At 33.4% G+C, this 13,935-nt stretch overlaps 1 long non-coding RNA gene across 1 annotated transcript; it reads left to right on the forward strand.

The window, feature by feature from the left end:
* The first annotated feature begins 1,321 nt into the window (after positions 1–1,321).
* Positions 1,322–6,570, forward strand: LOC148945877 (uncharacterized). The gene is made up of 2 exons (XR_016142518.1): positions 1,322–2,180; positions 5,714–6,570. It is a non-coding gene; the product is annotated as an uncharacterized LOC148945877 (long non-coding RNA).
* The last annotated feature ends 7,365 nt before the right edge of the window (positions 6,571–13,935 follow it).

The raw sequence follows: 13,935 nt of genomic DNA on the forward strand, positions 1-13,935 counted from the left end.
TCTCGATTTTTTTTAAATCAGGGGTGCCAATAAGTTAAATTTTTTTATTTAAAGCAAAGGTGGTATCCTATCATGATGATATCCAGAACGGGGGGGGGGCATAGAGAGTTATTATATTTAAGTGATAGTACCTTGTTTTTTTTTTTTACTGAAAGCAGGGATGCCAAAAAGTTGAAAAGTTGACAAAATTAACAAGATTTTCGTGAGTTATGCTTGATACAGCACTTGCATGGTTTTATCGTCCAAAGGGAAAGGGACATATGCGTCCAACCCGTTTTTTTTTCTTATTGATGAAACGGGTTTAATTTGAAAACATTCATTCATAAGTACCAGGCAGATTCACACTAAAACAAATTAGTTTGACGAAAGCAATATCGACATCCCCACCTAACGTTGCGCTCGAGTAACAATAGCGCCCTTGGTCCAGTGCTCAAGTTACATTAAAAGCCCAGGTCATAATAAAAACTTTCAATTTGAGAGGTTCAAGGAGGAGTCTTTGACAGTCTTATGACCTCAGGGTACTAGATGTTGCAACGCTCTTACGTATCTACAGTTGTTTAGAAAATTCGATCTTTGGTAATCAAATGATTACCAAAAATATGCACAAATGTAACATTTGGAATATTATAACACTTTTTTCAAAGCTTTGAAGAAAAGCAAAAAAGTCTAAATACCCCTAACTGCGCTTGAAAGCTATTTTAAAAAGAAACTCTTTGGAGATTTTCATGGAAATAACCATAGCAGAAGCTTTGAGCCTGGGTGGGGATCAAAGAGGAGTCTTTGAGTATTTTGACCATAGGTGATTTATTGTTGCGACTTTTTTAAATTTGGTAATTCTTGTGAGCATTTGGAAATCAAAGCTTAAACTCAATAACTGATTCTAAGTGTCCTAACATTTTGCTTGGATTAAAAGTGACGAACTAGGATGAAAATTTCAACATCTTCCTGGAGCTACTTCAGTCTGCATATTATTTCATTTAATTGCACTTAAAACGGATGAGCTTTTCATTTTTTACTTAAAAAAAATAGCTGGCACTTCATTTCTCTTCATAGCGAATAAACTATTAAGTGTTTTTTGCGTCATTGTAATTGAAGTGTTCATCATGTATTTTTCAATTTGATAAATTTACTCCTTTTAGACGCAGTTTATAATTTGACTGATATTAGGTATTTATCAGTTTATAATTAATTTGGAATGAATCCCCAAAAGCGAAAATGAATAATATCCAAAAGAGCAGCCAAAAGCAATAAAAAAGCAGCAGTTCAGCCTTAGCCTACATGACATATTTTCTATAAAGAAGCCAAAAAACTTTAAAATGCAAGTTTTTTAAATTGTTATTAAAAACCAGTTTTTAATACAAGAAGGCTTCTTAGGAATCAAAAAAAAAAAAAAAAAAAAATCAATATCGAAGTTGCCCATTTCAACTTTTTTAAAGGTGACAAAACAGATATAGGCAAAGGGCATGATGAAAAATTTAATTTTTATAATTATTTATGTTAAGAATACATAGCTAATAGATGCTTCAACTACTCGTATTATGCAAGGGTTCTGATACGCCACAGCCATTTCGTTTCTACCAGATTTATATTTCTCTTGATGAATAACGAAGAAGACCAGTTTCCAGCCAGCAACTTGTGAATTTTTGAACCCATGAATAGGCTCAAATCTGTTGCAAATTTAAGCTGTGATTTGAGAAAGACTGATGAAAACATTAATGTTTGCGGTCAACATTGATCGCGCCGGCGGCGCGCTGCCGACGTCTTACCAGTGGCGTGGTGCGCTGCTTTTGGTCCCGCCGCCGCTGGTATTCCCTCATTGGCGTGGCGCCGGGGTGTAGTTAAATATACTTACCAGGCATATGGGCAGAAAGGTTCAATAAAAAAAAATATAATTGCCGAGAAATTTGCTAAAAATTTGGTAAGCCCCCTAGAATAATGTAGTAATAATAGTAATTAATGAATATTTTTATCGCAGAAAAGCTCAACGAAGGAGATAAGGTGCTCGACAGAGCTAAAAGTCGAGGGGTTTATGTGCTAAAGGAAGATTTTTTGGATTCGTTACCGGAGGCAGAAAATATTAATGTACTTCTGGAGGATAAGAACATCACAACTTGGGACACCTCAAAAGTAAAGATGAAATTACAGTTATTAGAAGAAGAAAAAAAAAGTGGAAAAGAAATGTAAGTTTATTTCATTAGTTACCTATTGTTTTTATTGTTCTATTATCACACATTTCGTATTGACGAACGGTAAGCAAGAAGCGACCCTACTCAATGGTAACCAGATTTTAAAAATAACTGTATTTTGATATCAATGGATATATCAATAGAATTGGAGTTTTATGCTTATTTTAAATATATCAGGTTAGTCTTATCCTTCAAAAGTTACGATCCTGGGTAAATTTTCCTGATTTTCGAAAAAATGGAGAAAACGCCCCCGAAAATTCATAGAATCTTATTTAATTTAATAAAAATCTGAATTAACCTATTAAAGAATTTTAATTAGATTCTGCGTATCAGAGAACCCATACTGTAGAGGTTTCAAGCTTCTATCTGCAAAAATGTGGAATTCTGCACTTTTTGCCAGAAGAAACATCACGGATTTGTGTTTATTTGATTTTTTCTTTTTTTTTTTCTTTTTTTTTTCCCTTTGGGGTTATCTTATCTACCCAGTGGGCCTAGAAGATCGGAAAAGGGTTCATTCAACGGAAATTGTGAGTTCTACCACCCTTTTTAAGTGACGAAGAAAATTAGAGGGTAACCAGGCCTCCTCCCATGCCACTTTTTCCCCAAAATCGTCCAATCAAAATCCCGAGATAGATATTTTATTCAGCATAGTTGAAAGGCCAAACAACTATGTTTTTGGAGATAAAATGAACCCAGAGCCCCCTGGGGAAAGGTCTTTAAGTTATAAAACTTGCCCATTGATTACATATAGTATTTGTTATTGGGAAATGTGCATACATTTCATGAATGAGGAGGGGAGGACGGATCTTTTACTGGGGGACTTCATACGGGGAGCATTTTCTATGGAGAGGGAATTCTCTACGGGTTGAACTTTTCAAGGGAAATTGTATACTGGGGGAATTTGCCAGAATTCCTATACGCAATTTCTCTTCATGTCTTTCTTTCTCTTTACTTGCTCAGTTTCACACGTGAAGGTGTTATGGACAATTGTCCGGGTTGGAACTACGCTTAAGTTCCAATTTTGTCCCAATTCTTTAAAAACGACTCCTGAAACACAAGGGTCGTTTGATTAGAACAATAAGTAAGTTTTTTTTACAAATGATGAAAAGCTTGAATGCAACATTTTCTTATCTATATATTTGGTTGGGCAGATCAAAGTAAAGTATAAAATTAAAGTAGTCGATTTTTAAGGGGGAGGGCTTGAACTGTTTTAGGGAATATACCTGCGAATCAATCAATCACTTTAGCAAAAAATTGGAGATCAAAGACTTGACTTCAGAATTGCTCAATCAAAGTTCACTCAGACGGATGGGGTGCTTGAACAGGGAGTGAACAGGGGCTGATCATGAAGAATAAAACATTTTATGACTAAAAACTGTCAGGTGGAGGTCATTGAAGTGTATATCCATAGAGTTTTTTTTTAACTGAAAGTAAGGAGCGACATTAAAACTTAAAACGAACAGAAATTATTCCGTATATGAAAGGGGCTGTCCCCTCCTCAACGCCTCGCTCTTTACGCTTAAGTTTGACTGTGTCTCACAACTTTGTTTTTTAAAACAATAAAAAACTTTAGCGTAAAGAGCGAGGCCTTGAGGTGGGGACAGCCCCTTTCATATACGGAATAATTTCTGTTCGTTTTAAATTTTAATGTTGCTCTTTACTTTTAGTTGAAAAAACTAGTTTTTTTTTAATTTAATTTCTGATCGTTTTGCTGGAAATCAGGCGCCCCTTTCATTGAAATGTCCCTTCCCCCAAGGAAACATCCTCCATGGAAGGATCCTCCCCCGTAACCCCCTCCTCTAACACTCCCCCATCAGGAAAAAATCCCTCCTGAAACGTCTTTATACTTTCCATTAACCAATATTATATGTAAACAATGGGCAAAGTTCATAGCTTCCAGTCCTTTCCACCGGGAACTGTGGGGGATTAAGTTATTTTCGAAGACATATTTACTATATTTTCGAATATGCTGAACAAAATGGCTATCCCAAAATTTTTATTGGGTGACTTTTGAAAAAAAATGAGCGTGGGAAGGGGCCAAGTTCCCTCCAGTTTTTCTGGTCACTTAAAAAGGGCACTAGAACTTTTGATTTCCGTTCAAATGAGCCCTCTTACGATATTCTAGGACTACTGGATCGATACGATTACCCCTGAGGAAAAAAACAAACAAATAAACACGCATCCGTTATCTTTCTTCTGACAAAAAATACAAAATTCGATTTTTTTTTCTTCGAGCCCCCTCCTCTTTTCCTTCATCCTATTCCTCCTGAGGTTTCAGCTACTTCCTTTAAACTCATAGGTGTTTCAGTATCTTCTTATTTGAAGTGCGTCACCCATATAAATAATATCCTCCGTCAAGCAAACTTGTCACTTTCTCTTCTGAAACTTCTCAATAAATTTAACTGCCTCCCATCTCAGGTTCTTAGAGTATATATTTCTTTTGTACGTCCTTTGGTCGAGCACGCTTGTCCTGTCTGGCCTCTCAGTTGAAGCAACCAAAAAAATTCAAAATATTCAAAAAAGAGCCCAGAGGATTATTCATAAAGAAGGCAAGGTCCCATATTTCTACCTCCTTAAAACTTCTAAACTTGATACCCTCGATTCCAGAAGAAAAAATTTATGCCTCCGTTTTTGGCGTTCAGCACAAATAAACCCTCTTACTGAAAACCTCTTTCCTAGCCTTCACTCACCCTTAAGAAATCGCAACCCCGTATAGTATCCCAACCCATCTCTGTCCTTTCTTCCATACCCTTTTCTACCTTAGCCTACGTTATAAAAAACTTTTATTCTCTTTTTTACAAATACAATCAACCAACATCACGACCTCTTAGTTTGCCAAAAATATAAATTGTTTTGTGTATATTATTTTTTAATTTTTGAAAATTTGGTTATTTTATTTTGTTATTCTTTTTATTTTTTCATATTATAACCTATAAAGTATTTATAATTATGACCTATATTACTGACTTTTGTATTTTGTGTTTTCTGACTGTTACCTGTTGTGTTTCGTTACAGTGGTTATGTTGTTATTGTATTACTTTGTTATTGTTTTTTTTTTACCAAAAAATGCAAATTTGGCCCACTAGGGTTTGTGATAATCTTTTTGCCAATAAATATTTATCTATCCATCTAAATCCATAAGGGTATTGGACGTCTGGATATTGGTGACGTCAACCATTTAAAAATACTTATCTGCAATTAAGGCCCAAAAGTTCCCTGAAGTCATAACCTATCTAGATTGTTCTTTTTTTCACATCGAATAATTGTAGTATCCAAATTTTAAGAAGAAAAAAAATTATTGTTGTTTTTGATAAAAAAAATTAGCAAAGGGGATAAAAATGCAAGCGTTGTTTCTAGAGGAACTTTCTTGATTTAGTAGGAAATGCATTATGTAATATGATGATACTGGTCTAACAGGTTCTGTAGATAAAGTAAAAAAAAAAAAAAAAAAAAAAAAAAAAAAAAAACAGAGGCTAGAAAAGCTCAATGATTATTCTAACTAAGAAAACTCTACCGTTTGTTTTCAGCAAAGATCGTTTTTCGTCAGCTACAGGGAGGACGAGTAGTTGATCCGGAATCAAAATTGGTCAACGAAGCTGATGTCTACGTAGCTAAGGATGGCACCCCATATAGTGCTGTTCTAGGTGACGCTGAAAAAAAAATTTTTTTGAAGTGTCAGGTACTCGAGAAAACAAACCGTAAGTTTAACATACTTCTGCTGCTTTTTTTTCTGTTACGTTGCTTTTAGAGCTTCCCTGTGGCTTAGCAACTTATATAAGGATTGAAGTAGGTATGGATACGAGCGAAAATGATAAGCTTAATATTCATTGAAGGGGGGCCAATTCTTGGCATCGGGCGTGTTGTATCGGACGAAATTGAGCGATCACAAACATCATTTGTTTATGAATGGAAAACCAAAATTTGATTTTCTGTAGATACCTCTCACAATAAGGAACTCTTGAAATTTTTTCCAGATTTATTATTAGTTGAATTTTCTCAAAAACTGCATTTATAATTTTGGCCAAAGTGTCCGAACCAACCCCACCTATTAGGGTTGTATCGTATAGGCTGGGGCTTGAACCGGACAACTTAAAAAACAAACAAAAATCTACCGGTGGTCCTGTACAAACAGTAAATTCGTCTATAACACATTTTTTTTTTTTTTTTTTTTACTTCGAATGCAGTTGTAAAAAATTATTAAAATCATAAGATTGCCTGATTAAGCCATATCGTATGGTGAGAAATCAAATTCGAAGCTACAGCTTTGAGGCACTCTACTGATTCCTTTCCTTCACAAGAAAAAGGTTTTGGGAGACATTGGAGAATATCATTATCATCGACACTTGCATCATCTTCTGCCTCAGGGATGACAAACCTTTCGCTTTTCTTGCGCATGAAACTAATCGTAGCTTCACCTTCAGCAATGTCCTGCTGGGCTATCAAATTTTTATCCTCACTTTTTTCATTAGTTTTTTTTTTCTGTTAATAACTTATTACTCTTTTGTAATTTAGGTAAAATTTACTGTATATTCCAAAAGAAGTGCAATTTGGTTATCCTAAAGAAGATTACACGACTCTTACAGCTAGACCAACGGCTGATGCTACGAAAAAATTTAAAGCCATATGTGCAAAGGCTACCGCTAAGGAATGTAGCCCCTTGGACTACGAATCTTGAGCACAGGTAAATAGATGTTTCGAAAAAAACTACTATCTCAAGCCCTGACGGGCCGAATTCTAATTCCGAAATCCATGAAAAACATAAAAACTAGATTATGATTACAAAAGCACAACTAAAAAATTAGCAAATAATACAAAAAAAACTACAAATATATCGGAATAATATATCATTCCTTTATCAGTTATGTTAAAAACTGCAAAATGACAACTAGTTGAAAAGATAAAAACTGATAAAACTAAAAAAATTAAATAAAATGCACATTAAAAACTTTGCCCTCTTTAAAAATAATTACTAGAGCTCTCTTTTGGACATCTCTTTTGTGTTGCTTCATTTGAGAGGCCAGGGTGCCCCACAGGACAAGTATATTCTAATATGGGATGCACAAAAGAAATGTATACTTGTAGTAAATGTAATTGGGGGCAACTAAATTTATTTAAAAGTTTAAGGTGGGAAAGCGAGGAGTTTGCTTGTCGTAGGATATTATTTATATGGGCATTCCATTTCAAATTGGAAGAAATTGTAACACCAAGGAGTTTGAGAGATGTGACAGAGGTTTCAGGAGGAATAGGAGCAAGAAAAAGGGGAGGGGATTTAAGGAAACTTACTGAGACTATTGCGGATCTAGAAGGGCTAACTGTCATGTTAATCTAAGAGGCCTCACAGGCCATATCTTGGAGTATGCCCATTGGGCTGCAAGTGTTTTTATGCCATCTCTAAAACTGTCAAGTCATCAACAAATTTCTACCTATTGTCATAAAGGATTGAAAGGGTGTTAATCATAAGAGAAAAAAGTAGAGGGCCTAGAATAGTCCCCTGAGGAATTCCATTAAACATGGGGAGATGATTTGAGAAACAATTTAAATATTTAACTGCTTGAGATCTATTAGAGAGAAAAGAAGCAACGAGCTTAACCAGGAAAGTTTCAATGTAGAATTCGTTTATAAGTTTATCTGTAAGTAAATTGAGGTTAATCAAATCGTAAGCTTTTTGAAGATCAATAGAAATCAGCTTAATCCAAGCGTTAGGTATTTCATATAATTTACCAATGGTATCGACAAGATGGATCAGGTAATGAGAGGTTGACGTGGATTTTAGATTACCAAACTGTCTAAGATCAATGAGGGGGAGGACTCTCATCTTAAGCCAGTCTGCGAGAAAACTATCATACAATTTTGAGGGTCAGTGATACCAAACGTGGTAACATTGTACCATTTAGTACAATCCCATAAAATATGGTACATTTTATAAAATTATGGTACAATGTGGTACAATTCAGCATTTTTGTACTTTTGTCTGTATTTTTTGATCTACAAATATTTTATTTCACCCTGATCTGCTCCGCATAGTCAAAATAAAGGACAGTCAAGCAGTCACCTATTTTTCTTTTTCGTACATTGACACTTCGCTTCCGGTATCCAAAGGTCGACAGAAAAATCTTTCTGTGTATCAACAGCAAGTCCTACCGATTGAAAATGAAGCTATAATGAGACTTGGATTCGTGATGGTTGGGTATCTAGTGGAATAAAAACAAAAGCCAACCACCCAAGGTGGATCTCCTCAGTTTGAAAATTTTTATTAAGGAAAAACGAGCCTCCTGAGAGAAATTAAAAGTAAAAGAAATTTTATATAAGGCGATATAGCTCAACTGCATGCATATATATATATATATATATATATATATATATATATATATATATATATATATATATATATATATATATATATATGTATATATATTGTAGTACTCCTTCGTTATACCTACCCTTTTATATACTGCTAGTTTGGTTAATGCTAATGAAATAAAATAGGATGAATATATAATAGTTTAGAGACAAATTTCGGCTATATATTTGCACATTAAGGGGGGGGGGGTTGTTGGGAAAAGAATAGCATATATTAAATAATTAACCTAACCACGGGACCTTCCCCTCCCCCACCCGAACCCCAAAAACAACACATTAAATATCTAATACGCATTTAAAACCACGCTATATATTGTATTTCTCTACAGCGGTGTCTTGAATCATCCCGTAGAAATGGGTTTTTCGTCGCGTCTACAGTTAGACATATATAAAAGAGTAGGTATAGCGAAGGAGTACATATATTGTTATATATGACATAATATATTTTGCAAGGACACCAGTCACAAAAAAAACGCCAGAAGGGTTAACTGCAAGAGACCGCTATAGAGAAATGCAATGTAAAGCGTGGTTTTCATTGCGTTTATGATATTTAAACTGTTGTTTTTGTGGTTTTCGGGGGGGGGGCGGTACTTAGGTTAGGTTAGGTTACGCATTTAATATAAGCTATGCTTTACCCCCCCCCCCCTTATGTGCAAATATATAGTCCAAATTTGTTTATAGACTATTATATATTAATCCTATTTCATTAGCATTAACCAAACTTCTTTAGTAGTATATAGATGTCACCATCTAATGCATAAGTACCATATAAATATATATATATATATATATATATATATATATATATATATATATATATATATATATATATATATATATATATATATATATATATATATATATATATATATATATATATATATATATATATATATATATATATATATATATATATATATATAATATATATAATATTAGCCTAAAATTGAGGCTATTGAGAAGAAAACGTGTTAAAATGATTAATTTTACTTGTTTAAAACTTAAAACTAACATAAATTATTACGTATATAAAGGGGGTTGCCCCCTCCTCAACACCCTGCTCTTTACGCTCAAGTTTTTAGTGCTCTTAAAAAAACGTCTTAGCCTATTGTTCTAATTAAACGACCCCTGTCTTTCGGAAGTCATTCTTACGGAATTAGGACAAAATTCTAATTTTAGTGTAAAGAGCGAGGTGCTGAGGAGGGGGTAACCCCCTTTATATACCTTATAATTTCTGTCTTTTTTAAGTTTTGATGTTGCTCCTTACTTTCAGTTGAAAATACTTTTTTTTTTGTTTCTGATCGTTTTTAAATAATGCCAGGAAATCTGGCCCCACCTCCACGGAGAAACCCGCTCAACACGGAAATATCCTCTAGAAAATTCGATCCCGGTGAAAATTTACCCCGAACAATTACTCTTAACCACTCCGCGCGTAAAATTGAGACGGAAAAGAGAAAGCAAGATATAAAAATAACTTTGTATAAGAATTCTGGCAAATTCCCCCAGTGCATAATATCGCTTGAAAATTTCACTCCCTGGGAAATTTCCTCCCCGTGGAAAACCTCCCAGAAGAAAATATGTCCTCCCCCACCCAATAATGTATGCATACATCTCAATAACAAACACTATGCCCAAACAATGGGAAAATTTATAACCTAGATTTATCCCCTGGGGCTGTGGGGGGCCGTGTTATGCCCGAACGTAATTTTATTCGGGCTTTTAACTATGATGAAAAAAATGCCAATCTAAAAATTTTGATCGGACGATTTTGAGAAAAAGGTGTGTGAGAGGGGCCTAGCTGCCCTTTAATTTTTGGTTACTTAAAAAGGGCATTAGAAGTTTTAATTTTCGTTTGACTGAGCCCTTTCTTGATATTCTAGGATCACTGGATCGATACGATCACCCCTGGGAAAAAAAAATAATAATAAACACGCATCTGTGATCTTTATTCTGGCAAAAAAAAAATCCACATCTTCGCTGATAGAAATATATATATATATATATATATATATATATATATATATATATATATATATATATATATATATATATATATATATATATATATATATATATATATATATATTGGTATAAAAATCCCGTTTTTTAGAGATTCAGTTGCTTTTGAGCCGATTCGCTCCTTAATTTTAGTTCGTTACCACCAACTGTTTGATAATGTAATTAAAAAAACAATTTTATCTCATGACCAGCGAAGTTCTTCTTTGGTACTTGTATTTGTGAAATTTCTGAATTTTGAAGACCAGCATTGATGACAAAAAGACAGTGTGAGGTTTTTATTGAAGCCTGTTGGCTAAATCGTAAAAAAAACTCATGTTCAAAAAACAGAGAATAAAATGCATTGTTTTACAGATAAACTCTTTTCAAGAGCATCGAAAAAATTTCAAAACTTAAATTCAAAATGTCTCCAGGATATGGAAAGTCCAGGAGTTTTTTTCCTCCCCATTTGATTCCGTGATCTCCCATTGCCTTTCCTGAGCTCCTTAAGACAAAGTATATCAAAATAATCTATATAAAGGGGGATAGAACACAACTCGGCTTAACTCCTTATTTGTAACAAAACCAGCTACTAACCTCATTGCCTACCTTAACCGCAGCAGTGTTATTCTCGTACACAGCACTCATCACTTTAATGTTTTTGTCTGGTATACCATACAAGGATAAAACCTTTACTAAAGCTCTTCTTTCAACAGAATCGATTGCTTGCTCATAATCTATAAAACTGAGGACCAAAGGTGTTTGAAAACTCAGGCACTTCTCAGTTATTAGCCTAAAAGTGAAAATTTGGTCGACCACATTCTCTAACTTTTCTGAGACCGCACTGTTCTCCTCTTAAAACTTTGTCTACGGTATCTCTCAGTCTCAAAAGTATCATATTACTTAGTAATTCACTACCTACACCGACCAGACTAATGCCTCAATAATTACTGCACTCACTTATATCCCCTTTCTTATAAAGTGGCTTAATTAAGGTTTTCCTAAAATCTTTAGGTACTTTTAACGACTGGAAAAGAGTACAGAAAATCTGCAACTGTAAGTGCCGCCATGGCTTCTGACTCAGATAGTGATGTTTAATGTCGTGTTTTTAATATTGTTTTATGTATATCTTTTTTAGTATAAATAAGTTGAAACCTCATATAACTCAAAGTTTATAAAGCCAGTGTCAGTTTTAAAAATAAAAGATGATTTAAAGTGATTTAGAAAATAGTGAAAGACATGGTCTCTATTGTACCATTTGTGGGGATATATCAAACTCGACCTTACAAGGTGAGTGGAGTATCTTTTAAAGGCATTTTGGTGAAAAATATTGTTTCAACATTAAAATCTCCAGTACGTGTTAGACCAGACCGTAACCTCTAAAGTCATTTCTTTAATCAGTCTCAATTTAAAAAGAATTTTTTCCTGTATTGTTTGTAGGCGGTAGCTTATATTAGGGAGGGCTACAGGAACGATCCTACCCTCTATCGAGATCTTCATAAAAGGGAAAAGGGGGATTTTATACAAACTATTAAATGGAAAATCAGCTCTCAGCAACTGCTTTTCGGCAATATACTGTAAGAATACAAGGTTAAAATGCGATTTTAGCCCCTGATTTGTATTTTAGCCTCTGATATGGAAAAAATTTGGGATATGGTACAATTTTTTTGTGTTTGGTACATTTTTCATGCAATTTGTGGTACATTTTGTTAAGAGGTGTTGGTTACACTGGTGAGGGTAATAGGATGAATTCCATCAAAGCCAGGTTTCCCATTTTTTTTTATTGGAGTAGTAAAGCCTTGTTTCCAGTATTGAGGGAACTGTCCAGATTCGGTAATTTTATTAAACAGGGTGGATAGGGGCTTAGAAAGTTAATCACTGAAAGCTTTAATAAGAGGAACAGGAATATCTAACGGGCAAATGCTTGATCGTTTTAGTTTTTCAATTTTGTTTACGACATCATGTGGAGAAATATCGGGGATTGAAAAAGGATCAGAAACATCTAGAAACACGTAAGATAGTGGTGGGAGACTCTGGACAATAGAGAATCTGGACAATGTTCTGTGTTCTGGTACATTTCCATAAGAACTCGGCCATAGAGGATTATTATCATTGATTTATTGTCATCATTAACAAAAAGCACAGTAAAATTACAAAAAGGACAACAAAACTTTAAGGTTTATGCTTCTCATTGTACTACCAGTAATTTTTTTTTTTTTCAGGAATCACATGAGTAGCTTGGAGCTTTGGACATCTTTGACATCCTATTTTGTGGACTTAATGGATATTATTTAGACAGCAAAATGGTTAAAAGTGACTTAAAAGAGACTAACTGTGTGGGTCGAGTCTAATAGTTTTGTTTTTACTTAGCTTGTTTTTTATGGTATTATAATTGAATGTTGCTTTTTTGTCCTTTGTTTCAAAAGGTATTTTGATTTATGTGATTCATAAGATTAAAATCAGTACAATCATTCCTCAATCTTTTTTGGCTACCTCTATAAATTTTGTGATTAAATCAGTTGCGTTGCCTCATTCGCGTAATAAGGGGAGTTTTGACTAAGAATGAGCAATTGAGTTTTTTTCGTCTGATTTTTATACTAAATCGGTGGATAAGATTATTCGTCCATTTTGTTTCAATTCATTCTTATCAAATCATTCAGATTTTCTGGAAATTTAACTAACGGGTCAGTTAATTATGAATTCTGTCATCTAACACGCTTTCGAAATTCTAAAATTTGTTTTTCAATAAATTCTCTGAATTTAGTACTGTGAACTTATATTATATATATATATATATATATATATATATATATATATATATATATATATATATATATATATATATATATATATATATATATATATATATATATATATATATATATATATACATAATATATATATATATATATATATATATATATATATATATATATATATATATATATATATATATATATATCACTTTATCAGAATATTATATATCATATATATCAGAACTCATTACTAGAGTAAATTCTTTCTGTAACAAACATGCTGGTACAATATACATAATTTCCTTGGTTTACCTCCTGAAGTACTCCAAGTTCTTTGCCAAAGAAGGAGTAATGACTTGATAGGGCTACCCTATTTATACATTTATATTAGACAGTAGATTAAATTATTATCGATAAAATAAGTTGCTATTTATAGCATCTACTAGCTAGCTACTTTCTAATTAGTAAAATTATTTCAATGGTTTTAAAAATTGGTAGGAATGACATTCTTCATAATAGAAATCGTACTTGATTTATCTTTCGAAAATAAATTTTGTGATTTTTTTTTACGTTTGTTTTTAAAAAAAAATAATAAAAATGGACCGATGGTTTATTTTTTATTACTATATCACAAAGAT

The sequence above is a fragment of the Artemia sp. Qi Xiang Cuo genome, chromosome 12 (assembly GCF_049724085.1).
Source record: "Artemia sp. Qi Xiang Cuo chromosome 12, ASM4972408v1, whole genome shotgun sequence".
Lineage (NCBI taxonomy): Eukaryota > Metazoa > Arthropoda > Branchiopoda > Anostraca > Artemiidae > Artemia > Artemia sp. Qi Xiang Cuo.